The 26,832-nt window shown below is 44.6% G+C and overlaps 1 protein-coding gene across 6 annotated transcripts in view; it reads left to right on the forward strand.

Moving 5' to 3' along the window:
• The window catches only part of NCOA2 (nuclear receptor coactivator 2), a 202,145-nt gene that overhangs the window by 92,100 nt on the left and 83,213 nt on the right, over positions 1-26,832 (forward strand). For 4 of the 6 annotated variants that reach the window (XM_069731453.1, XM_069731457.1, XM_069731450.1 and 1 more), the window contains exon 3: positions 24,313-24,388. The gene's annotated coding sequence lies outside the window, so the exon portion shown is untranslated. Of the gene's footprint in view, positions 1-16,255; positions 16,656-24,312; positions 24,389-26,832 lie in introns of those variants that run through there. The other 2 variants (XM_069731459.1, XM_069731456.1) reach the window with 2 other exon arrangements.

Below are 26,832 nucleotides of genomic sequence, written 5' to 3' on the forward strand. Positions count from 1 at the left end.
TGCCTGGGAAGAACACATTATCCCCAACAGTAAAAAGTCCCAAAGAGATGGCATTATCCAATCTTCCTGCAATTTGCCGAGCTTTGCTGTAGAAGTGTAAAATTCATTGTGCGCACCGAGGAGCATGCTGTTCCGAAAGATTTGCTGTACTTTCCGACACCGGCCACATTTGTAACCGCGCAGTGTGAAGCGTGTCTCGTGAGATTATGGAACGGGGTCTGGATTCACAAGAGGTTCAAAACCTCACAAATAGTGTCCTAAAATGTCCGCAATGTTTAAAGGGGCTTTGATTGGCCATGATTAGTTAGGTGGGATTGTCTGCATATTTGAGATGTAGAGTGGTGATGATAAAACATAACTAATCAGACTCCGGAAGATCAGGAATGTTTTCCCGACTTGTCAGAATTCATGTAACCTGTGATTGAGCTCTCAGAATAATTCTGGAAACCCTCCTGCCCTGCAGGAACTGGGTGTTTTAGCTGGTCAGGACTTGTGTCTCTATTAATCCCCTTATGAGGTAATACACCAGTGCCCCAACTACAGATAGTGTGGCCATTGTGTAAGGCTTGTTTGTTTGCATTGTTCCCCTCCTTTGTATTGATAGTGCTCCTGCATCCTGGACTATTGGAATAATTAACACCTTGTAATGTAATCAGTATTTAGTTGTTTGAAGCCTGGCCATTGGTTGACTTCTATAGTGCAGCCCACCCACTGCTCGTCCTCTGATAGCTGTGCTATGAGCCCACCCAGCCCAGTCCATTCAGTGTGTAGAGAGGAACAGTCCCAGACTGTGGACCTGATATATGGAAATCCACCATTCCCAAATCTTTCATCCAACATCTGTCCCTCATGACCGACCCAGGGCATTGGGACCCCCCATATACTGGATATTGACTGGTTCGGATGACTTTCCCCTTGTTTGTTTGGGCACTTTAAAGGTAATGTATCACCTTTTACTTTTGAAGTAAAAATATATTATTTTTTTTTATTTTCGTATTTTGTTTTATGATGGATATATGCTATTATTTGTACATACGGTAATTATGGAGCAACTATCTTAGCTTTTCGAGTTTTTTTTTTAAAATGTTTTTATTTAACATATTTGGAGATGTGCTTTACAGCAGCCATAGATGCCAATGGGCACTGATAAGAAGGGTCCTACTGCGGGGGCCCCCAGTCTGGAATGGAGCGCATGCTCCACCGCCATTGTACTGTGGTGGACTGGACTCTGCTTTCTCTGGCAGTCACATAGAAAAGGTATGGAGCAGAGTTCGAGCTTGTGCTCCAGTCCACACCAGCTCTATAGAGCCCCGTACTTAGGATTTGGGGTCACTGAGGGTCCCAATGATCAAACCCCCAGCAATCCTTGCGTTATGGTGTATGCTGTGAATAGGGGATAACTTGGTTCTGGAAATACCCCTTTAAAAGGTTTCCTGCCTGATCTGAAAATGAGCACTGTGAGACAAGCCCAAAGGAATGAACTGGGATCTAAACTGGTGTAAGCGCAAGTTCACAGTAACTGGTAAACACATGTTAACGAAGTACCCTATATTGTTTTCATGCACTATGCAGTTTATTTATTTACTGCAGGGTATTTAATAATTATGTTTCTGGGGGGTTTTATGACTGATGATTGTGTGAAAGAGGCTTCATAATCTAGACACTTATCTCTTAAATTCCCAATATTTTCTATTTGACATATGACACCTAGAATCCCAGCTTGTGTATTTATTGCATAGTGCACTATAAAGGAATTTACTTTTGCCACTCCCTTCAAAAGTCTGTTTCTTTTTTTTTTTCTTTACTGAGCATTTTTGTTTTCAAAAATCTTTTCAATGTTCTATTGATGAGTACGGTAATTAATTTTTCCTTTTCCTGTTACATACACATGGGTTGGACATGCTGGAGAATCTAAAATTAATTTAATTATTGATAAAAATGTCCTATTTTTTTCTTTTTCTGCAGCTCTTATGCAAGCCTATGTGTCACCATAGTGACAGGTGAATTAACCCTGTATAGTCAGATCCTGAAGTCCTATATTCTGCCTTCGGTCAAGAAGGAACGGACTTGGGCTATGTTCCCACAATGAGATTTTGATGAGTTTTTGATGTTGCAGATTTTCTGCACCTATTCAGTAAATTGGGTTACCTGTGGATTTTCCACGTCTTGTGTAAGTCTATGGGAAAAATCTGCAATTAAATCTCAGCGCACCTGGAAGAGAAATTGGCATGTTGCGGGTTGGAAACCTGCACCGCAGGTCAGCTTATGTTGAGTAAGAAAACAAAAAAACACAGCGGGCGGGAGATTCCTATAAATCCCATCCAGTTTGCTGGAACTGTTAGATGCTGCGTTTTTGATGCAGTGAAAATACACCGTGTCAACAACTCATAACAAACTCACCCTTAAGGCCGCGAGTGCTCCCAATATTGGCACATGTTAAGTATTTGTTGCAGGCATCTCTGAATTAATGACTGGTCTCTTGGTAGGAAAAAAGTGTTTTTATGAGTTTTTCCCATTCATTAAAATGACTGAAAAATGCTGAAAGAATTAGGCTATGTGCTCACGTTGTGGATTTCCGGGCAGATTTTTCCGTTCAGTTTTTGAAAAATCCGCAGGTAAAACGCAGTGCGGATTTACACCGGATTTCCAGCGTTTTTTGTGCGGATTTCACCTGCGTTTTACACCTGCGGATTCCAAATGAGGAGCAGGTGTAACACGCTGCGGAATCAGCACAAAGAATTGACATGCTGCGGAATATAAACCGCACCGTTTCCACTATTTTCCGCAGCATGTGCACTGCAGATTTTGTTTTCCATAGGTTTACATGGTTCCAATCCAATCCGCTGCGGATCCGCAGGCAAATCCGCAACGTGTGCACATGCCCTTAGGCTGCAGATCTGAAACTGCTTGCAAATCCGCAGCGTGTCAATTCCTCTTGCAGTTACGCTGAGTTTTATGTGCAGGCTATCCTTAGTCTATGTGCACACGTTGCGAATTTGCCTCTGGAATTTTTTGTGCAGTTTCTGCATCTCTTGGCAGAAAACGCAGGTGCGGATTTTATGCGGTTTTTTATGTGGATTTTGTGAGGATTTACTGCGGATTTCTTGAGTTTTTACCCCTGTGGATTTCTATAGTGGAGTGGGTACAAAAACCCTGCAGATCTGCGCAAAAGAAGTGACATTCTACTTCTTTTAATCCGCAGCGTCTCCACGCGGAATTTTCCGCATTATTAGCACAGCAATTTTTTTTTCCATTGATTTACATTGTACGGTAAATCACTTGCGGATCTGCAGCGTTTCTGCACAGTAAAAAAACACTGCGGATCCGCAGGAAATCCGCAACATGTGTGCACACAGCCCAATAGACTGTATTAGATGTGAAAGATCTGCAGGTAAAAACCTACATGCATTCTTAAGGTACCTTCACACATAACGATATTGTTAACGATATCGTTGCTATTTGTGACGTAGCAACGATATCGTTAATGAAATCATTATGTGTGACAGCGACCAACGATCAGGCCCCTGCTGGGAGATCGTTGGTCGCTGAATAAAGTCCAGAACTTTATTTCGTCGCTGGACTCCTGCTGACATCGCTGGATCGGCGTGTGTGACACCGATCCAGCGATGTCTTAACTGGTAACCAGGGTAAACATCGGGTAACTAAGCGCAGGGCCGCGCTTAGTAACCCGATGTTTACCCTGGTTACCATGCTAAAAGTAAAAAAAACAAACACTAGATACTTACCTACCGCTGTCTGTCCTCCAGCGCTGCGCTCTGCACTCCTCCTGTACTGTCTGTGAGCCGGAAAGCAGAGCGGTGACGTCACCGCTCTGCTTTCCGGCTCCCAGACAGTACAGGAGGAGTGCAGAGAAGCAGAGCGCAGCGCTGGAGGACAGACAGCTGTAGGTAAGTATCTAGTGTTTGTTTTTTTTACTTTTAGCATGGTAACCAGGGTAAACATCGGGTTACTAAGCGCGGCCCTGCGCTTAGTTACCCGATGTTTACCCTGGTTACCGACATCGTTGGTCGCTGGAGAGCTCTCTGTGTGACAGCTCTCCAGCGACCAAACATCGACGCTGCAGCGATCCGGATCGTTGTCGGTATCGCTGCAGCGTCGCTAAATGTGAAGGGGCCTTTATTGTTTTTTCAGCTCTGAAATGCACAAGAAACGCATATAATCCACTTGACTGTGTTAATAAAGTCTTGTCATAGTCAAATACCAGGACATATCTAAAACAAAGCATCTTTGTTTAAAACATGACCTCCAAGAGACAAAAAACACATGTAACAATAGAATGCATGTAACTGAACGCATCAAAAAATGCAGTGAAAAGTAACTTACCATAATTTACTTACGGCCACATTCACACGTTCCGTATATTGTCAGTATGTTACATCAGTATTTGCAAGCCAAAATCACGAGAGCAACAATTGGAGGGAAAATATAATAGAAACACGTCACCACTTCTATATTAATCACCCACTCCTGGTTTTGGCTTACAAATACTGATGTAAAATACTGACCAAATACTGAACATGGCCTAATAGGTGCCGAAAATCTACAACATCAAAACCTCATTGTGGGAACATAGCCTAATGTTTGTTATTACACATACAAAACATTTTGGTGGCCTATTACAGATGTACTTCCTTTCTTATTATAAATAAAACTAGATGGTGGCCCGATTCTAACGCATCAGGTATTCTAGAATATGTATGTCCACGTAGTATATAGCACAGCCCACGTAGTATATTGCCCAGTCACGTAGTATATTGCCCAGTCACGTAGTATATTGCCCAGTCACGTAGTATATTGCCCAGTCACGTAGTATATTGCCCAGCCACGTAGTATATTGCCCAGTGACGTAGTATATTGCCCAGTCACGTAGTATATTGCCCAGACACGTAGGTATATAACACTGCCCACGCAGTATTTAGCAGTGTGTGCACCATATCCCTGTTAAAAAAATAATAATAATTAAAATAAAAAATAGTGAGTATATACTCACCCCTGGGATCCAGTGAAGCTGTGTGATGCGGCTGCCATCTTCCGTTCCCAGGATGCATTGCGAAATTACCCAGATGACTTAGTGGTCTCGCGAGACCGCTAAGGGTACCGTCACACTATACAATTTACCAACGATCACGACCAGCGATACGACCTGGCCGTGATCGTTGGTAAGTCGTTGTGTGGTTGCTGGAGAGCTGTCACACAGACGGCTCTCCAGCGACCAACGATGCCGAGGTCCCTGGGTAACCAGGGTAAACATCGGGTTACTAAGCGCAGGGCCGTGCTTAGTAACCCGATGTTTACCCTGGTTACCAGCATAAAAAAAAACAAACAGTAAATACTTACATTCCGGTGTCTGTCCCTTGCCGTCTGCTTCCCGCACTCACTGACTGCCGGCCGTAAAGTGAAAGCACAGCACAGCGGTGACGTCACCGCTGTGCTCTGCTTTCACTTTACGGCCGGCAGTCGGTGAGTGCGGGAAGCAGACGGCAAGGGACAGACACCGGAATGTAAGTATGTAGTGTTTGGTTTTTTTTTTACATTTACGCTGGTAACCAGGGTAAACATCGGGTTACTAAGCGCGGCCCTGCGCTTAGTAGCCCGATGTTTACCCTGGTTACAAGCGAACGCATCGCTAGATCGTTGTCACACACACCGATCTAGCGATGACAGCGGGAGATCCAGCGACGAAAGAATGTTCCAAACGATCTGCTACGATGTACGATTCTCAGCAGGATCCCTGATCGCCGCTGCGTGTCAGACACAGCGATATCGTATGGATATCGCTGGAACGTCACGAATCGTACCGTCGTAGCGACAAAAGTGCCACTGTGAGACGGTACCCTAAGTCTTCTGGGTAAGTTTGCAATGCATCTCTGGGAACAGAAGATGTCGGCCGACGCGAGCGCATCGACCGACGAAGGAAGGTGAGAATAGCCGTTTTTTTTTTGTTGTTTTTTTTTAACATTAGATCTTTTTACTATTGACGCTGCATAGGCAGCATCAATAGTAAAAACTTGGTCACACAGGGTTATTAGCAGCGGTTACGGAGTTCATTACCTGCCGCATAACGCGGTCCGTTACCGCTGGCATTAACCCTGTGTGAGCGGTGACCGGAGGGGAGTATGGAGCGGGCGGCGGGGACACTGACTGCGGGGAGTATGGAGCGGAGGGCCGGGGACACTGACTGCGGGGAGTATGGAGGGGACGCTGACTGCGGGGAGTATGGAGCGGGCAGCGGGGACACTGACTGTGGGGAGTATGGAGCGGAGCGCCGGGGACACTGACTGCGGGGAGTATGGAGCGGAGCGCCGGGGACACTGGCTGCGGGGAGTATGGAGCGGAGCGCCGGGGACACTGACTGCGGGGAGTATGGAGCTGAGCGCCGGGGACATTGACTGCGGGGAGTATGGAGCGGGCGGCAGGGACACTGACTGCGGGGAGTATGGAGCGGGCGGCAGGGACACTGACTGCGGGGAGTATGGAGCGGGCGGCGGGCACTGACTGTAGGGGAGGGACTAATCGGACTGTGCTCATCGCTGATTGGTCACGGCAGCCATGACAGGCAGCTGCCGAGACCAATCAGCGACGCGGGATCTCCGTAACGGAAGTTGAGGACAGAAAGACGGAAGTACCCCTTAGACAATTATATATATATATATATATATATATATATATATATATATATATATATATATATATATATATATATATATACATATATATATACAGTATATATACAGTATATATATATATATATGTGTGTGTGTATGTATAGATAGATATAGTTGCACAGCTTTAGAGTTCTTTCATGTTTAGTGTGTGTTTTTTGATGTTGTGAGTGATCTTAATATTTGGTTATTACTATATTGGCCGGCGTGTTGTGGATCCGCCTGTACAGCTCCTGTAACCACGCTGAATGCTTTCACCCACTTGTGCGGAGCTTGCTGGAATACGATGACGAGGGATCTCTGCTTCCTCTGTATTTTTGGGCAGATATTACGAAATTTGTCTTTTCTAGGCTACTTGTGCCATGGATCACTGGGTGAAAGGGCAGTGTTATCAGCCAGATTCAGAGAGTGGCACTGTGCAGAGGAATATGCAGTGATTTTCTTTTTCTTTGATAGTATCATATATTTAAAATAACATTATCCGGTATTCTACATGTGATGGTTCTGTAGGTTTAGGAGGCATTTGCAACATCACAAAACAATCTTCACTTTTTATTGATCTCATTCATTCTTGGGCTCATTCAGACACCCGTTCTTCATGCACACGTTTTATGTGTGATTTTCTCGGATAGAACATGTACCCGTTATCGTCGTGGGGCTGTTCACTTGTTCGTGTTTTTATTGCGAATCGTATATACCGTGAAAAAAATCATAGAGACGTGTCTGTTTATTGGCCAGATGAATGTAAAGGACCATACAAGTCTATGGTTCCGTGAAAAGCCCATTGATTATTATTGTGTACGTGAAAAACCGTGTGCGTCTGAATGAGGCCTTACAGAAACAGTTAATGGAACTTACCACCAACCAGGGTGGTTGCTGGGCTTTCCTTCTCCACCAGCAAAGATTTACTTTCTTACATTCTATGTTTTACAAAATTTCCCTTTTTTTTTCTTCCATAGGTTATTCTATAGGTTTGTCCTGTAAATAAATAAATCAACCTTACTTGCCTTCTGTAGTACTTCCACTGCCTTATTTCTTCTGCAAGTCAAAAATACTCAGCGTGTGCACTGTGCATGACGCATCAGATTTCTCATTCACTTTGCTGGCATCAGGAATGCTACAAATCTGCATGGCAAAAACGCACCAAATCTGCAACGTGTGCACAAGCCCTTAATGTTGCACAGCTTTTTTTTTTGTGAGTCACGTGCAATTTAAGATTCTCAGCACCCAACACACTAATAAAAAAATAAAAAAATTGCCGACTTGCAAAATGAGACGCTACCACAAATCCCTGACTTCACGCTGTAGTAGTTCCTTGTATCTTGCAGTTTTAAAACAAGCCATTCAGCAGATTTGGATATTGTTTTGTGTCGGTCATGTCTCATCATGTTCCGTGCGGTAATGTGGTCTTATTTGCATTACTGATACTATGAGCTTGTGATCTGATTGTCGCGTGACCAGAGCTACCGTTTAGCCCTGATATTAACACGTTTTAAAATGCGCAAAATTACCGGGTCACAGATTTTATGATGTGAATTCAAACTTTTTTTGTACATGACAGTGAGTGAAGTTGGTGACTTAAGAGCCGTTAATAAGTTCTATGCCTTTACTGCGGCATACATTGGTCTGTAGGTACGGTATGTCAGGGCCGGTTCTAGAACATTTCATTTCAAAAACCTGACTGTCACATCCAAACATAGACTCAGTGTGAACAGGTGCTGAACCTAGAGTCGCCAACTCGTATACAGTCAAGTAAACAAGGCAGCACACTGCAGCGCTAAAACATGCAACCATGAAACACGAAATTTGAACTGCATTACTGCACTAGAAATATGAAAAATGAGAGCGTTTAGCGCATAAAAATGGCCAATTTTATGTGTACCTGGTAGCCCCTTTACGACATCTCTTATACCAGGTCCTAAACTTGCCTTACCTCGCTGAGAATAAAATTGGCCATTTTTATGCGCTAAACGCTCTCATTTTTCATATTTCTAGACAGTGCAGTAATGCAGTTCAATTTTCGTGTTTCATGGTTGCATGTTTTAGCGCTGCAGTGTGCTGCCTTATTTACTTGACTGTATACGAGTTGGCGACTCTAGGTTCAGCACCTGTTCACACTGAGTCTATGTTTGGATGTGCCGGTCAGGTTTTTGAAATGTATTCTTTAGCCTTCTGATCGTGCACTCCGCCTCCTAGTCACAGGTGTTTTAATTACAGCAGGTCCAATACCCCTCCACAGAGAGAGAGAATTTTAGTCTAGGAAGAGGTTTCACATGTACCCATTCAGATGGAGACGTTTATTCTCAACGAGGTAAGGCAAGTTTAGGACCTGGTATAAGAGAGATGCCGTAAAGGGGCTACCAGGTACACATAAAATTGGCCATTTTTATGCGCTAAACACTCTCATTTTTCATATTTCTAGTGCAGTAATGCAGTTCAATTTTCGTGTTTCATGGTTGCATGTTTTAGCGCTGCAGTGTGCTGCCTTATTTACTTGTCTAGAGCATTTCCCTCATGGGTGCTGTCATACACCTCATAATCCGCAGCACTAATTCCATGTGTGGTTGTCGGTAAATGATGATTGAGCATTAGTTATGCATCGATGGAAACGTTTTATGTCTCGTATTATAAAAAACATCAAATATAAGTGGGATTAAACTCTTCTTTATTCCACGCGGATGCCATCCGGAGTGTGTGCTTGGGTGGGATGATAGAAGATGCCCTATTCACAGAGATTTCTGCACAGAATCCTTAACATGTGAAAAGGGTTCTTATGGGCGATTGTACCTATGTGACATAGTAGGTTGATGCTTCCCTAACAAATGTATTTGCGTATGTTCCCATGTAGCAGGTTTTCTGTGCGGGTTTTTTTTTTCTAGGTAGAATATCTGCTACATTTTACAGTAGAAGTAGTGTGTGTGAATTTAGGAATCCTCGTGCTCAATAACACGAGCGGTGTATACCGACCATATCCACAGCACGGCCGTTTATGTGGGTGCGATGCCAAGGGTGACACGTTCAGCCTATCCGCACCATTGTGTTAGCGGTATTTACCACCCGGTGAACATATCCTCAGGGTATTCGCACTCCGCACGGTGGTTGCCACGGAAGATCTGTGCCACCATCTGATTAGGGTTGTGGTTTATGCAGTCAAGTAGAGGACTTGGGAAGGTGGTCACATCTGGAGGACACGTGGTGGTGGTCCTTGTTGGGATGCTGTAGGGCAGTGTTGGGCTGTCCATATCACCTGAAGGGCTGTGATGTAATGCATTGCTTATCCCTGTGGTCGGGGAGATATTGGCTATGTATTTCATTATTTCACAATGGGTTAATGTGCTTATTACAAGCTATCAGTGTTGGCCCAGCTCCAGGCTTCTCCCTCTTCTTGCGCTGGGCTCCGCCGACTTCCTGTGGTCAGCGGTGAATTAGACTGGTTTCTGAGTAACTCTCTATGATACTAATATGAGGACTGGGTGAGACATTCATGGCGCTGAGCACACCCTCCAATTTGGATACCTTTGTAATAACCTGGCCGTTTTAATGTAGCATCCCTTGGGTGTGAATACCACATTCACACCCTCTTATTTGTTTGTTAAGGAGCAGGGAGAGGTTGCGGAGTTGATAGAAAGTCATTGTTTTCTCCTGGTAAGTAGACCGGTGTGTTTGTGTGTCATTTCTTGATGTCGTTTGTTGTAGCTAGTAAATGTATTCTCAGCATCCTCTTAAAGGGACCCTGTCTGACAACCCTGACCGCGTGAAGTAGTGACAGACGATCTCCGCACTCTGTCACTTATCTGCATATATGTTTTAGTTTTGTAAAACTTACAGATAAGTTTTAGCGCCGTGTCGGGCCTGTGACCAAGAAGTCCGAGTGTTGTGAGGTGCCGGCTCCCTCCGCCTGGCTACAGAGGAATGGGAAGAAAGCTGGCGATCAGCGGTGGTGGAGCCGGGGGCAGCCTGCCTCTTATGGGGTACGTTGGACTCCTGGATCTGTTCCTCTACGGATAAGCTAAAGGTTTACCGAATGATACCTCTTCAGACACGAGTGACAGCGCTGTGATCAGCCGTCTGTCACTACTTCATGCCAACAAATGGTCTGACGGGTTCTTTTTAAGGTTCTGATGATATTTAGTGTGTACTGACTGACGACTCCAGCTGCGACCATAGCGTTACCGCCCTGGAGCACATTGGGGTGCGTTCACACACGATGTTTTCTCAGACCCATAGAATGAGATGGATGAAACTTGGAGCATGTTCTACTCTGACACAATTTTTAGGACTAGAATTGAAGGCTCTCAGTGGGTCCTTGTGCTGCCTGATAAAATGGGGCAGCACATCGACATTCATGCGGATGTGTGGATGCACCCTGACTATTGACCCCCTCCGATGCATTATGGTGCATTTAGACAAATCGATAATCAGCCGGTGATGAGCTGAAGAACGAGAAAAACGCTGGCGATTCGGATCTTTTCGGTGCATGAAGAAAAGACCGTGCGCTATTGGCAGCACATTGCATTGTGTATACAGAGAATGTGCTGCCGATCACCTGATACTGTAGGGGACAGCGATCACATCCGTGATCTGCACCCAGGATGGCCGCACGGCCTGTGTAATCTGGATATGAAGGATGGCCTTTTGTGCAATGACAGACTTACAGTAAAATATCTGAAAATGGGGCAAAAAAATAAGTTAGTGGAAAATTTGGGCCAGAAGATTCACCGTACTGTTAAATCGTCAGCAGATTCCCCTTAAGTGCGCACTTTGGCAGACATTACTCTCCTGGCTGCAGTTTCTTGCACACCTTGTTTGCGCCCTACACAAATTATAGTTCAATAAACGATAAAGGAATCGCACAGGAAAACACTTATTCCCAAGTATTTTTTTATTATAGTAAAAGACATTTTCTATATTTTTGTCTACGTTTAGGATGTCCTGACCCAATTTCTAATTGATGCATATTATTATACAGGGTGTTTACCTTTATGACCAACAGGTCAGTGGGAATAAATGGTGCTGGGAGCACATCGTGGCTGCAGTGTCACTCGCACCAGTCTCACCAGATCACACTCGGTCATAATTTGGAGGAGGGAGAAATTATCCGTGATGAGCTGGATGATGAAAGTAACAAGTCTGTGTGAATGAAGTGCGTTATGTGCACAGGATCCGTACGGCTCATCCACTGCCATCTTCATGTTTTTACATTTTGGAAAACCTTTTTTACATTCTTTCTGAAGCTCTTTCATGTGTGTCCTTCAGATAAGGATTACCACTCGCTGCACTTTCTAGCCAATGAATTTGACACTTTGGGGGTGTTGGATTAGGTCGTCAGATAAAGATGGGTAACTATTGTTTTGCTAAGCATAACTACTGCATACAATGGGCAAAAAAATAGAATTAGTGTATTGTAGGATGGAGGAAGTTCGGTCACTAATTTGAAATCTTGAAATCTTCAAATAAAATGGCATGCGGTAGCGCTATAGCATGCAAATGTGATATACTGTATATGACATTTGATACTACGTTCCCATATGAATGAAGGCTCTAGCCCAAGAGAAGATTCCCATAGGCAGGTTCCCAGCAACAAGAATCGCCTTATCGTGGCTGCTGGGTACATATGAATTGGCCAATTCATGCACAAAGTATTCTCAATTTTTCTAATTTTCCAGAGCAGTAATGCAATTCAGATTTCATATTTTTCATGTTTACATGCTATAGCGCTACAGAGTGCTACTTTATTTGTTGGATATATATAGAGATGGCTACTCTTAATAAGCACCTATTCACACCCGATTTCTGTTTGGAAGTGACAGTCAGCCTTTTAATATTTACAGATTATCTGTACAGTTTTCCGGTGTCATTTTTACAATTTGATATTATGATGTGCTTATATAGCGCCATCATATTCTGCAGCGCTTTACAGACATTATTACTGTCCCCAATGGGGCTCACAATCTAAACCAGTGAATCCAGAGGAAACCCACCAAATATGGGGAGAACATACAAACTCCACGCAGATGTTGTCCTTGCAGCGATTTGGACCCAGGTGCTAACCACTGAGCCACCATGCAATGATATTGTAGTGGTGTGTATAGGATTTCCACATTTGGTCCGCAGTGAAAATTCAACATGGAAATATACCTGATTCAGACCACCATATGTAACGCATGTTTTCTGCTCGTAGTTTTCATGGATAAAACATGTACTCCTCATACGACTATGGACCTGTTCACATGTACGTGTGTTTTTGCAAACCAAGAGTTTGCAAGAAAAAAACAGACTTACTAATGTAAGCCCCTGAAATGCTCTGTTCACTGCTGTTCATTGATTGTTTGCAAGGAGGATCTTCAGAATCCTCCGTGTTTATACATAGGTAGGTTTTGAACACATGGCATCTTTTAGACGCCGATGCAGCCTCTAAGTTTTCCCAAGCATTATCGCTTTAAGGAAAATGCCATGTTGTTTTCCTGACGCAGCTTCGCCAGCGGTTGTTTTCCTGACGCAGCTTCGCCTGCGGTTGTTTTCCTGACGCAGCTTCGCCAGGGGTTGTTTTCCTGACGCAGCTTCGCCAGCGGTTGTTTTCCTGGCACAGCTTCGCCAGCGGTTGTTTTCCTGACGCAGCTTCGCCTGCGGTTGTTTTCCTGACGCAGCTTCGCCAGGGGTTGTTTTCCTGACGCAGCTTCGCCAGCGGTTGTTTTCCTGGCACAGCTTCGCCAGCGGTTGTTTTCCTGACGCAGCTTCGCCAGCGGTTGTTTTCCTGACGCAGCTTTGCCAGAGGTTGTTTTCCTGACGTAGCTTCGCCTGCGATTGTTTTCCTGGCACAGCTTCGCCAGCGGTTGTTTTCCTGGCACAGCTTCGCCAGCGGTTGTTTTCCTGACGCAGCTTCGCCAGCGGTTGTTTTCCTGACCGTTTCGTTGGTGTTTTTTTGGCAGCTTTTGTTTTCTAATTTCAGGAATAGAGATCTTCCAAACAAAGCCACTGAAGAATAAGCATGTCACTACTTTTAAACACTGCAGATTTCTGAACCCTGGATCAGGTGACATAAGACAGAACAATCGCATAGCAATGTTGTTTGACATTGCTGTGCATTATGGTCATTTTATGGGGCGCTTTTTCAGGAGTTTTCTGGGTGGAATTCGCCTGAAAAAGATGCTGGGTGCATGTTTCCAAACAATGATGGTAAAAAGTGATACAACTGAAAGTCATGGAGATCTGTTTTAATGTTGCAGATTTTCTGCAGCTATTGGCTAAATTAGGTTACTTGTGTTTGTTTCCATTGTGCGTTTTCGTTTTTAAAGCAGGATTGTGACTTTGCAGTATTTGTCTCTTTTTGGTATGTCATGTTTTCAATAAAGCTGCTTTGGTTTTGATACTTCATGGTATTTGGCTTTGACAAAACGTTATTGATGCAGTCATGTGTGGATTGCAGTTGTTTTCTATCTACGGATTTTAAACATTTAATGCAATTATTATATGGGGGACAATGCACGTATAATACTCTGCGTGCCTGCAAGAAAAAGTGATCTTTGGATTTCTGAATTGTACTGCCGGTCCGTGTCTGCTGTGGATTTCTGAATTGCACTGCGGGTCCGTCTCTGCTGCGGATTTCTGAATTGCACTGCTGGTCCGTTTCTGCTGCGGATTTCTGAATTGCACCGCAGGTCCATTTCTGCTGCGGATTTCTGAATTGCACTGTGGGTCCTTTTCTGCTGTGGATTTCTGAATTGCACTGCGGGTCCATCTCTGCTGCGGGTCCGTTTCTGCTGCAGATTTCTGAATTGCACTACAGGTCCATCTCTGCGGCGGATTTCTGAATTGCAATGCGGGTCCATCTCTGCTGCGGATTTCTGAATTGCACTACATGTCCGTCTCTGCTGCGGATTTCTGAATTGCACTGCGGGTCCATCTCTGCTGCGGATTTCTGAATTGCACTGCGGGTCCATCTCTGCTGCGGATTTCTGAATTGCACTGCGGGTCCATCTCTGCTGAGGATTTCTGAATTGCACTGCGGGTCCGTCTCTGCTGTGGATTTCTGAATTGCACTGTGGGTCTCTCTCTGCTGTGGATTTCTACATTGCACTGCGGGTCTGTCTCTGCTGTGGATATCTTAATTGCACTGTGGGTCCTTTTCTGCTGCGGATTTCTGAATTGCACTGCGGGTCCATCTCTGCTGCGGGTCTGTTTCTGCTGCAGATTTCTGAATTGCACTACGAGTCCATCTCTGCTGCGGATTTCTGAATTGCACTGCGGGTCCGTCTCTGCTGTGGATTTCTGAATTGCACTGTGGGTCTCTCTCTGCTGTGGATTTCTACATTGCACTGCGAGTCTGTCTCTGCTGTGGATATCTTAATTGCACTGTGGGTCCTTTTCTGCTGCGGATTTCTGAATTGCACTGCGGGTCCATCTCTGCTGCGGGTCTGTTTCTGCTGCAGATTTCTGAATTGCACTACGAGTCCATCTCTGCTGCGGATTTCTGAATTGCACTGCGGGTCCATCTCTGCTGCGGATTTCTGAATTGCACTGCATGTCCGTCTCTGCTGTGGATTTCTGAATTGCACTGCGGGTCCGTCTCTGCTGCAGATTTCTGAATTGCACTGCGGGTTTGTCTGCTGCGGATTTCTGAATTGCACTGCGGGTCCATCTCTACTGTGGATTTCTGAATTGCACTGCGGGTCCGTCTCTGCTGCGGATTTCTGAATTGCACTGCGGGTCCGTCTCTGCTGTGGATTTCTGAATTTCACTGTAGGTCTCTCTGCTGTGGATTTCTACATTGCACTGTGGGTCCATCTCTGCTGTGGATTTCTGAATTGCACTGCGGGTCCATCTCTGCTGCAGATTTCTGAATTGCACTGTGGGTCCGTCTCTGCTGCAGATTTCTGAATTGCAGTGCGGGTCCGTCTGCTGCGGATTTCTGAATTGCACTGCGGGTCCGTCTCTGCTGTGGATTTCTGAATTGCACTGCGGGTCCGTCTCTGCTGTGGATTTCTGAATTGCACTGCGGGTCCGTCTCTGCTGTGGATTTCTGAATTGCACTGCAGGTCCATTTCTGCTTTAGTGGGCACGAGTCTATTAATCCCATCTACGTTGCTGGAATGGTAAAATGCTGCGTTCTTGTGCAGCGACCATACACCTCATCGTGGGAACCTAACCTTGGGGTTAATTTATACGCCGCTTGTGGATTCACTCATATCTCAGAAATCAGCGCACCTGCTGGAGATATGGCCTCCTCAAAATGTAAGCAGTGGGCTTACGGTGATGGAGATTTCTGCCCTGTGTGAACATGTTCTGTAAATAATATATTTGTTTCTTCTTTTCCCATAGAGCATTCTACAGATATTACTTCCTGGTAGATACATTTTCACTTTCGCCTGGCAGAAGATTGCAGTACATGGCATCCGCTCTGTAGTCCAGCCTTTGTAACATATTTAATGGGCGGAAAACGGTGTAAAGTGCTCCCAGCCCCTTGGTGTATGTGAGCTGCATTTACCAACTTGTTTGCTGTGGGGCTGGCCTGATTACATAAGACAGCAGCAGCTCTCTGGTGCCTCCTCCCCACCCCCAGCCCTTCCTCCAGTGCCTGTAATGGGAATCTGGAGGCAGATGTCAGAGGTGGCGCCCATGCCTCCCAATCAGCTCAGGCACACTGGCACATTAGCTCAGAGCGGAAGGAGCATTTCTTTTATTTTATGTATCATTAATTAATCAGTGTCCAGAGTGAGCAGGCATATATGTGTGCACTGGGAGGCAGAAGCCCTGCCAGCAGGATGGTGTGTGAATACATCCCTATGGAGCTGTAACCGGTGTGTGGCTGCATTCAGCCCAACTCTGCGCCAATCCTCTTAGCTTCTCCCCCTCAATCTGCTTCTTAGCTCAGTCTCCCTGCCAGGGTCTGTAATAAAGATGCTAGCAATGAAGATGGAGCGTTTCTCCCATGCTAGGCATAAGTGGAGCCCGGCTGACAAACAGTCATAAAAGGTAGGTTGTCGTCCCATCAGCATATGATGCTGCTACTGGAGCCATGAGGCTGGTGCTGGCCGCCAGGCAGAACTGCTGTATAACGACTGGTCTGCATCCTGGCCCGGCTGCCGCCTCTGCAAGGAAGCCGGCCGTGAAAGTGTTATTGTGGGGATACTGCAGGGATAAGGGGGGAAATGTGCTCCCAGTGGGCACCACAGCTGGGAATCAGGCCCTAGTCACATTTTGCCTACTTTGTTTCCCAACTTTTGATGTACTAAATGAATGTAAAGGGATGACCGTTACTTCTATGTATTAATGGAAATATAGCGGCTCTAGTCCCATGTGCAGGAGGGTGCAAGTCCCCGGACCGCAGATCAGAGGTCCCAGGAACAAATCCCAGAATAATATATACATATATTGTTATTCTGGGAATTGGTCCGGGGACTTGCACCCTCCTGCATTTATCATTTACATTTGCTCTTAGAGCCTGTTCACATACTACTTTTGTTGCTTTTTTTAATGCACGATACATGCAGGATGTGGCCGGATATTGCATCACATTTTGGTTGCATTTTTGAGGTTTTCTGTTCCATGTGTTTCTTAATGCTAAACCTTTTAGATCACTGGGGAAAAACTACAGTAAAAATGCTGAAATTGACATAGTGCATTTATTTTTATTTTAGTATTTTAATACTCATCACAATCAAAATGCCAGGAAGAAACGAGCTGCTTTTTTGTATTTTCTGGTTGTGAAAATGAGTGAATCCGATCTTTTGGCTGCCATGAAGGCTTAAAACAGCTGATAATTGGCCATATATTAAAAGCCACCAATGGTCTCATTTTTTGCTTCCAGCACAATTGATACATGATTACGTAAAGTGGCCTTCTCTAGCTAGGGAATTAGATATTGCTTCTTTGGGAGCAAAATTAACAAACGCTTAATGAAGTCTCCTCCTGCCATATGGTCGTTTCCCCCCTTCATCTGTCAGTAAATCCTGTTAGTCTGGTTATAGGCATGGCTATGGCTGGTGTCGTGAAGGTTCTTCCTGTGTCCTCCTCGCTCACGACTTGGATCCCGGCTCTTACGTAACGTTCTAGTGTTTACCTCGCGGCTCTTATTCTGTTACCTTGGCTACCTGTTCTGTGTCTGTATGTCGGCTGGTAAAGCATGGCTGTGGCTCTCTGACCTGATCCTATACATTGTATGTATCTGCTGTGTAACCCCAGAACATATATACTTCACCATCAGCTGTGGAAATGTCGTACTGTGGTTATTAGTCCGGGGCGCTCCTTTTGTCACAGCGACTGAAAATCCGTGTGTGTGAACTTGGCCTAGGGGCTCATTCACAATGATTTTTCCCCGCGTACGACTTCTATCCGTGTTTTTCACAGACAGACTATACCAGATTATACTCGTGTGCTCTGGGGATTTTTGCCTGACCGATTATGTATTGATATATTTTTTTTTTGTGTGTGGATGGAGCAGTGCAATTCAAGGCTATGGGCCCCTAAAAATAATAAAAAAAAATGACTACACCCGGGTGCCCTCCTTGTGCTGATCGTTTCCCCCTACTTTTAGGTTGGAGAAAGTAGAGAAACTTTTTTTTTTTTCTCATTCGAAAAAACTCCTGAAACGTGAACCAAATCCACTGATAAAACTAGAACCGTTTTCCTTGTATGTGAAAAGGAACCGGCGTCTGGTTTTGCCCCAGGGCCGCTCTGCCATCTTGTTTTTAAGAATAGACATGAGAATTATGGTAGTTGTTTAACTGATGCAGACGGAAGCAAGGGGTCAATGATGGGCCCCATAATAATCAATGCTTCCTTCAGTTATGTAGCGGATCTATGATTTACATGAATTCTTTTAGTTGCAGACAAACAGAATGTCTAATGGCCGGTGTGAACGTGAACTTACCTGCGCAGTGTGCATTTAATAATAATAATAATCTTTATTTTTATATAGCGCTAACATATTCCGCAGCGCTTTACATTTTGCACACATTATCATCACTGTCCCCGATGGGGCTCACAATCTAAATTCCCTATCAGTATGTCTTTGGATTTGTTAGGTATATTGTCACCTTACGCTAGGTTCCTTTACTTGGAGTACCTGCACACAGTAAGAATTTGTAGCAGACTTTTCTAAAAAAGTAAATCGCCTCTCTTGGCAGGAAAAATGCGTAAAATACGTGCATTTTTTATGCATTTTTTTCATTCATTTGAATGGCTGAAAAATGTGACATTCTGCAGATTTTAAACTGCTCATCTGCAAAGAAAAAATCAGCAGCCTATGCATGAGGTTTAGAAATCTGTCACTTTGCTGGTACAGTAACATCCTGGTTTGTTTTTCATTTTTTTCTGCAAAAACTGAGCGCTACTTTGGGGTTTGTCGTAATCCTTTTTTTTTTTTTTCCCATGGATTCCAATGTAAGATTTATCAGAATCCATGAAATTCCACAGATTCCGATTGAGACCCCCGATAGAGCCGCTCACTATTAACTATTAGACCCTCTTCAATCTGGCTTCCGCTCTTTACACTCTACTGAAACTGCCCTCACTAAAGTCTCTAATGACCTACTAACAGCTAAATCTAATGGTCACTACTCCATGCTTATTCTCTTGGATCTCTCTGCAGCATTCGATACTGTGGATCATCAGCTCCTCCTCACTATGCTTCGCTCCATCGGCCTCAAGGACACCGTTCTCTCCTGGTTCTCCTATCTCTCTGACCGATCCTTCACTGTATGTTTTGCTGGTTCCTCCTCCTCTCACCTTCCCCTTACTGTTGGGGTTCCTCAAGGATCAGTCCTAGGCCCCCTTCTCTTCTCTTTGTATACTGCCCCTATTGGACAAACAATCAGTAGATTTGGTTTCCAGTACCATCTCTATGCTGATGACACCCAATTATACACTTCTGCTCCTGATATCTCGCCTGCCTTATTAGAAAACACCAGTGATTGTCTTACCGCTGTCTCTAACATCATGTCCTCCCTCTATCTGAAACTAAACCTGTCAAAAACTGAACTCCTCGTGTTCTCTCCCTCTACTAACCTACCTTTGCCTGACATTGCCATCTCCGTGTGCGGTTCCACCATTACTCCAAAGCAACATGCCCGCTGCCTTGGGGTCATCCTTGATTCTGACCTTTCATTCACCCCCCACATCCGATCACTGGCTCACTCTTCTTATCTGCATCTCAAAAACATTTCTAGAATTCGCCCTTTTCTTACTTTCAACTCTGCAAAAACTCTTAGGGTACCGTCACACTATACCATTTCGATCGCTACGACGGTACGATTCGTGACGTTCCAGCGATATCGTTACGATATCGCTGTGTCTGACACGCAGCAGCGATCAGGGATCCTGCTGAGAATCGTACGTCGTAGCAGATCGTATGGAACTTTCTTTCATCGCTGGATCTCCCGCTGTCATCGCTAGATCGGTGTGTGTGACACCGATCTAGCGATGCGATCCAGCGATGCGTTCGCTTGTAACCAGGGTAAACATCGGGTAACTAAGCGCAGGGCCGCGCTTAGTAACCCGATGTTTACCCTGGTTACAAGCGTAAAACTAAAAAAAAAAAAAACCGCACATACTTACATTCTGGTGTCCGTCAGGTCCCTTGCCGTCTGCTTCCAGCACTGTGACTGCCGGCCGTAAAGTGAAAGCACAGCACAGCGGCTGTGCTTTCACTTTCACTTTACGGCCGGCAGTCACAGTGCGGGAAGCAGAGACTGCAAGGGACCTGACGGACACCAGAATGTAAGTATGTGCTGTTTTTTTTTTTTTTTAGTTTTACGCTTGTAACCAGGGTAAACATCGGGTTACTAAGCGCGGCCCTGCGCTTAGTTACCCGATGTTTACCCTGGTTACCCAGGGACCTCGGCATCGTTGGTCGCTGGAGAGCTGTCTGTGTGACAGCTCCCCAGCGACCACACTACGATTTACCTACGATCACGGCCAGGTCATATCGCTGGTCGTGATCGTAGGTAAATCGTATAGTGTGACGGTACCCTTACTGTTTCACTTATTCATTCTCGTCTGGACTATTGTAACTCTCTACTAATCGGCCTCCCTCTTACCAAACTCTCCCCGCACCAATCTGTCCTGAATGCTGCTGCCAGGATCATATTCCTCACCAATCGGTACACCGATGCCTCTACCTTGTGCCAGTCATTACACTGGTTACCCATCCACTCCAGAATCCAGTACAAAACTACTACCCTCATCCACAAAGCACTCCATGGCTCAGCACCACCCTACATCTCCTCTCTGGTCTCGGTCTACCACCCTACCCGTGCCCTCCGCTCCGCTAATGACCTCAGGTTAGCATCCTCAATAATCAGAACCTCCCACTCCCGTTTCCAAGACTTTACACGTGCTGCGCCGATTCTTTGGAATGCACTACCTAGGTTAATGCGATTAATCCCCAATCCCCACAGTTTTAAGCGTGCCCTAAAAACTCATTTGTTCAGACTGGCCTACCGCCTCAATGCATTAATGTAAGGATCCCTGTGTGGCCTATTTAAAAAAAAAAAAAAAATTGTTCTCATTCACTTTATGCAGTTAATAGCCCTCTGTGTCTGTACTGTTACATACTTAGGCAGGTAACTGGTTCATGCAGCTTTACATGAACACCCGAGCCTTACACTATGGCTGGTCCGAATAACTATAGCATTTGTTACCATCCACCTCTCGTGTCTCCCCTTTTCCCCATAGTTTGTAAGCTTGCGAGCAGGGCCCTCATTCCTCCTGGTATCTGTTTTGAACTGTATTCCTGTTATGCTGTAATGTCTATTGTCTGTGCAAGTCCCCTCTATAATTTGTAAAGCGCTGCGGAATATGTTGGCGCTATATAAATAAAAATTATTATTAATTATTATTATTATGAGGGGTATGGAATCACTTCGGGCACTGGCCTCCATCCTGGCACTGGTCATCTTTTTCAGACGTGCAGAAAAACATGGATGATTTTTTTTTTCTGCATGTCTGAATACGGCTGACATTGTAAGACGGCGTCCAAACTGACTCCGTGTGCCTCAGAATAGCCAGTGGCTTTGTCGGCTGGGTTTTCTATTGTAGTCCTGTTTTTTTTCAGAAACCCCAGGGTATTACTCAGTAAAGCGCTGTGTGTGAACGGAGCCTCACACAGGTCTGTAAGAAGATATACACTTGTACATGTGCCATAAATGATGGCACTACTAGTGTGCACAAACATGATGGCCCATCCTTGTGGTATCGCTGTCACCACTGACATTCAGCGATGATGATGATAATACAGGAATTCTATATACAGGTGGGCTCACAAGTATGTGGGAAGTGGCTGAATACTTTTAGTAATAACTTTTACCTAATTCATCTGACCAAGATGGTGGCCAGTGCCAAACAAGCCATGGCTAGGTGCCGGAGGATGTGACGAGAGGAGAACCCCATTATGGACTCGTCCGATCTGCTGCCTCTTTCTCACAACCTGGCCGCTGGGAAACCTCTCCTGGCACACCATTTACGAGTATTGTTATCTCTGCAGAATACATACATATAAAGTGAACCTATGTACATTTTCCCGTCCCGTCGATTATCGCTATCTGGGGATCTACACATAAATGTTTTTCTTTCAATATTGACTTTCTGTTTATCCTCCTGCTTTTTCTATGCAGAGAGTGAGTGGAGTGTGGCGCTCGCCGTCCTCTGCTGGATGCCGAGCTTGAGGAAAGCGTGTACTGTTTGTGTTCTATTTCTGTCCTCCAGCCGGCTGAATATATTTATTTTCATCTGTTTGCCGAATAAAGAAAAAAGTGTGCGTTTCTTCTCCGGGGAAGTGATTGTTTTTCCTGCCCTCCTAATGTACTTGTCTATTATCTCCACACTACAGTGGAATAATTGACAAGCGCCGCGCACTCGACGATCAGAGTGCAGATAAATTCTCCAGACCTGTCGGGGATTAGACTATGGAGTGGTCCTGGAATGATAACTAGAGAAGATTTGGCGCTCAGGACTCTCGACAGGCGGCATGGGAAAACTTGTTTCAGCCATAGAGGAGGCCATATTGACTGACGCGAGGAATGAATGAATTGATTTTCAGCATTTGGCGATAGAAGACCAGTGATTGGGCTAAATTTACATGCAGTAATGGCGCACTCAGACGGCCGTATAAATCGGAGCGAGAGTGGAACCCAGGGCACGGACTGGCCGTCGGCTCTTACTACCTGAGTGTGACAGCGACATAGAAATACATGAAGTGATCACACTCCGGTCTGGAGGGCCGCCGGACAGTCCGTGCACTGTGTCGCAATCATGCTCCAATTTATACGGCCTTAAAATATAACAGGGTGGAATCAGCCTAAATCTTTGTATTTTACTTGCGGATTTTAGATGTGGATTTTGGTCCAGGCTTGCTAGCACATTTGATCACAATCTAATCTATTGTGAAAGTCTGCAGCCATGTCACCAATGTGTGAATCCAGCCTTACGTTTTGCATTATGTTTTTTAAAAACATGAACTTCGCAAATAGATTTTCCAAAAAAGCTATATGCACACATTGCTGTACAGCGTACAATGCTAAAGCATAGGGGTTTATCTTAGCCCAGAATTGGCAAATGGCGGTCACTGGGCACTCATTATATTAATATGTGACGTTCTGCCATAAACAGGTAAGATGGGAATACCCCTTTAATGAGACATAAAATAAGGCACATGGTAGATGTCCAAATTACAGGAGACTAATAAACAGTATGGCAATCGGTTGAGGTCTCTAAGGCTTGGTTCACATTCAGCCATATATGTGTCCAACCAGTTGTATATAGAGGTTTTCTATTAATATAGTATTTAACCCCATTAGCTTTCTCTAGGTAAACCTCATAGATTCCGCTTTACTTGCACTCCATTGCTCCAGCAATGCCTCTCTGCCCAGTGACACTTACTGGGCTGCTTGCTGCAGTTTTGACTGAAGCTTTTATCTCCTGAAGAGCTAACCAGTCCCCTGAATGCTGAGCTCTTTATAACCCCACCTCCACCCCTGACTGGAGGTGTACACTGTGCATAGGCAGAAAGCCAGCAATTACTAGTGGGGGCGGAATTATACGCAGCTCACGAATATGGAGGACTACATGGCAGTTTTACTAGCTTTACATGTTTACTAGTCCGCTTGTGATCTCATGCTGATAAAACGATAATTTTATAAATAATTAAGCAGCCCAGAAAGTGACATATCTCTGGAATTAGGGTCTCTGACCCTACATTATGCTGCTCTCAAATCCGGTGGTAAAAACCTGAGTATCTTTTAATCCTTAACTACAGAACTTTGCACTTTGTGTACTGGTTCATTGTCCTGTAAAAAGTTGCAATGTTTTTTCCTCCTGCTCAAGGAGACTTCTATCATTACATTTCAATGGACACAGAACTGATCTCATAGCAAACTTTAGGATTTTGTTTCTGACACAAATTCCCCAAACACATGGACATGTGAACAGTTCCATAGAATACAATGGATACATGTTCTACCTGTGAAGACCACAGATCTAGCACATATGTGAGAAACAGACTCCTGAATGAGGCCTAGAAGTGAAGGGATCTTTACCCAGTTCATAAGACATGCATACTACATTTACTACTAGATTGTCAGTTTCAGGTTTACAACATTGTATTTCATTAACTTTTTTTTGTTTTTCTTTCCAGGAAATAATGTACAGATTTATCAGTTTCTACGATTTTAGACCCACATTTCAGGAGATGGTTCCAGTCTAACTGAAAGGTACGTGAAATGTAAATGGCTGTCGACCACAGGAATATACGCTCCGATACACCGGAGGATGCAAATGTAGAACGCTGTGAGGGTTATTTGTCCTCGTGCACATCTACTCGCCTTTGTCAGACTTGCAGCATCTTTTCATTATCTGTTTGGAATTGGAAGCCACCATTGATTACTATTGTATCCCCTTATGATATTACATTGCAAGCAATTCAGGAACTCATGTTTTCTTAAAAGATGAGTCTGTGATTGTCATAGATCACATTCTGACCATAGAAAGCAGGTACAGTGTAGACCAACAGAGTTATGCCATCCTGCCTGGCAGTGCATACTCTTTATCACTATGGGCATTTAGAGGGGCTATCCTTCACCTGTCAGGTCCGCATTTGGATGTGAGAGGGGCTGTTGACCTAGCAGCAGTGGCCACCACCACTATACCTGCTGACCATGCGCCAGACCTGGCAAGCACCTCTTGTTGCAATGCCAGCAGTACCACTTTGCTCCCAAAATGAGAGGATCTAGATGACCCATTTAATTCTCTTGCAGGAATATTAGTATGCTATGTGAAATAGTCAAAAAGCAGGGTGCTAGAGAGACTTGTGGAGTGGCACAGGTTATCTTTTGTTGTGATGCCATCCACCACTTAGTCAGCTAGGAGGTGAATCTCACACATGGTCAATTTGTTGTAGACATTTCAGTGATTAAAAGTTATTTCCATACATCTGAACGGTGTTGTTTACGCAGCATGTGCATTTTTTCTTTCCTGCAAGTCCATTCACATGAATGGAACAATTGCAGAAATGTTTGCAGCAAATTTACTGTAATGATATATTCTTAGTTTGAGTGGAACCCACCCAAACAAACCCAAAAAATTAAAACCCATTTTCTTCATTTACAATATTTAGTGGAAGTGAATCTTGTCCTACAAAATTCAGAGGCGAGCATTCCTGATCTAAAATCTTAGCACATATCTAAGCTTTTTTTAAAAAAAAATATTAAGGTATTATTTGATGGAATAAGAGTAAAAATGTAAGCAAGGATTTTCCATCTTGATTGCTTTGGTTTCTTGCCTTGTACACTTTGCAAAAGGACAAAACTACATCTGATTTAATAATGAGAAATAATGTGACTGCATATACATGTGGCCATGTATAGTTGAGTATTGGTTTACGTTGATCAGAATCTTGGATGATGAATTGGAGAAAGAATTGTATTATCTTATCATGTGCATGTGCTACTTGTTGTTGTCGGCAGAGAGATCTTTGTTTTGTCACTTCCTTTCTATTACTTAATTTACAGTTAAAAAAAAAAAGTAAAGGACATTTAAAATAATTAAAAAAAGTCTCATCGCAATTAGCGTTATTCATGTAAAGTTTAGTGGGCAATAACAGCAAAATTCACCTTTAAGATAGTTAAACGATACTCCACATCAGGGGTCCCCAACTCCAGGCCTCGAGGGCCGCCAACAGTGCATGTTTTCAGGATTTCTTTAGTATTGCATCGGTGGTAATGTGATCATCTGCACAGGTGATGATTCCAACCCCTGTGCAATACTAAGGAAATCCTGAAAACCTGCACTGTTGGCGGCCCTCGAGGCCTGGAGTTGGGGACCACTGCTCCACATGCTGTTTAACTGGCCTCATCTGGAGGCCTAAATTGTTTCTGGAAATGTTCCCACTGATGATTTAGCACCGGGTTCCCATCGAAACTTGCAGTGCTCCCTGTGAGAGAGGCAGCGGGGCTTCCAGCCTCTCTGCGGTCCACAGGGCGTGCGGCGTTACTCGCCCTACACCCGTGCTGAAGTCTGTACAGGCAATGACTGTGGAATAGCGCTGTCGCGAGCCACTTGGGAGGATGCATAGGAATTTCTGCAATTACTGCTGCATGTATATACCACGGGGCAAGTTACTAATCCTCTGCAGTGTAATCTTAAGACCCATAATACATCCTTAAAGATATTCTCCACCACAGGACAGCCTCAGCTTAATCATTTCAGGACTCTAGAGAATAAGAACCGTGTATACTGACGCCCTGAAGAGGTGCCACTCCAGTGATGTTGGTGCTGCTGTTCCCAAAGAGTGACGTGACTTGTTGTGCTCACACTGCAGCCGATGAGCGGTCGCTCGTCAGCTGCAGCCTTTTACTATTTGGTCAGAACTGATGTGTGACCTGATGAAGTAGAGATGAGCTGCAGTTGACGAGCGCCTGATCATTGACTGCACCTTGCACACGACGCATCAAGTCATGTCACACTCCGAGAACACCGGCGCTGCACAACCCCCTTTAAGGCTACTTTCACACTAGCGTTGTTTTCAATACGTCACAATGCGTCGTTTGGGGAAAAAACGCATCCTGCAAAGTTGTTTGCAGGATGCGTTTTTGCCCCATAGAGTAACATTACCGACGCATTGCGACACGTCGCAACCGTCGTGCGACGGTTGCGCCGT

Source organism: Ranitomeya imitator, chromosome 6 (assembly GCF_032444005.1).
Source record: "Ranitomeya imitator isolate aRanImi1 chromosome 6, aRanImi1.pri, whole genome shotgun sequence".
NCBI lineage: Eukaryota > Metazoa > Chordata > Amphibia > Anura > Dendrobatidae > Ranitomeya > Ranitomeya imitator.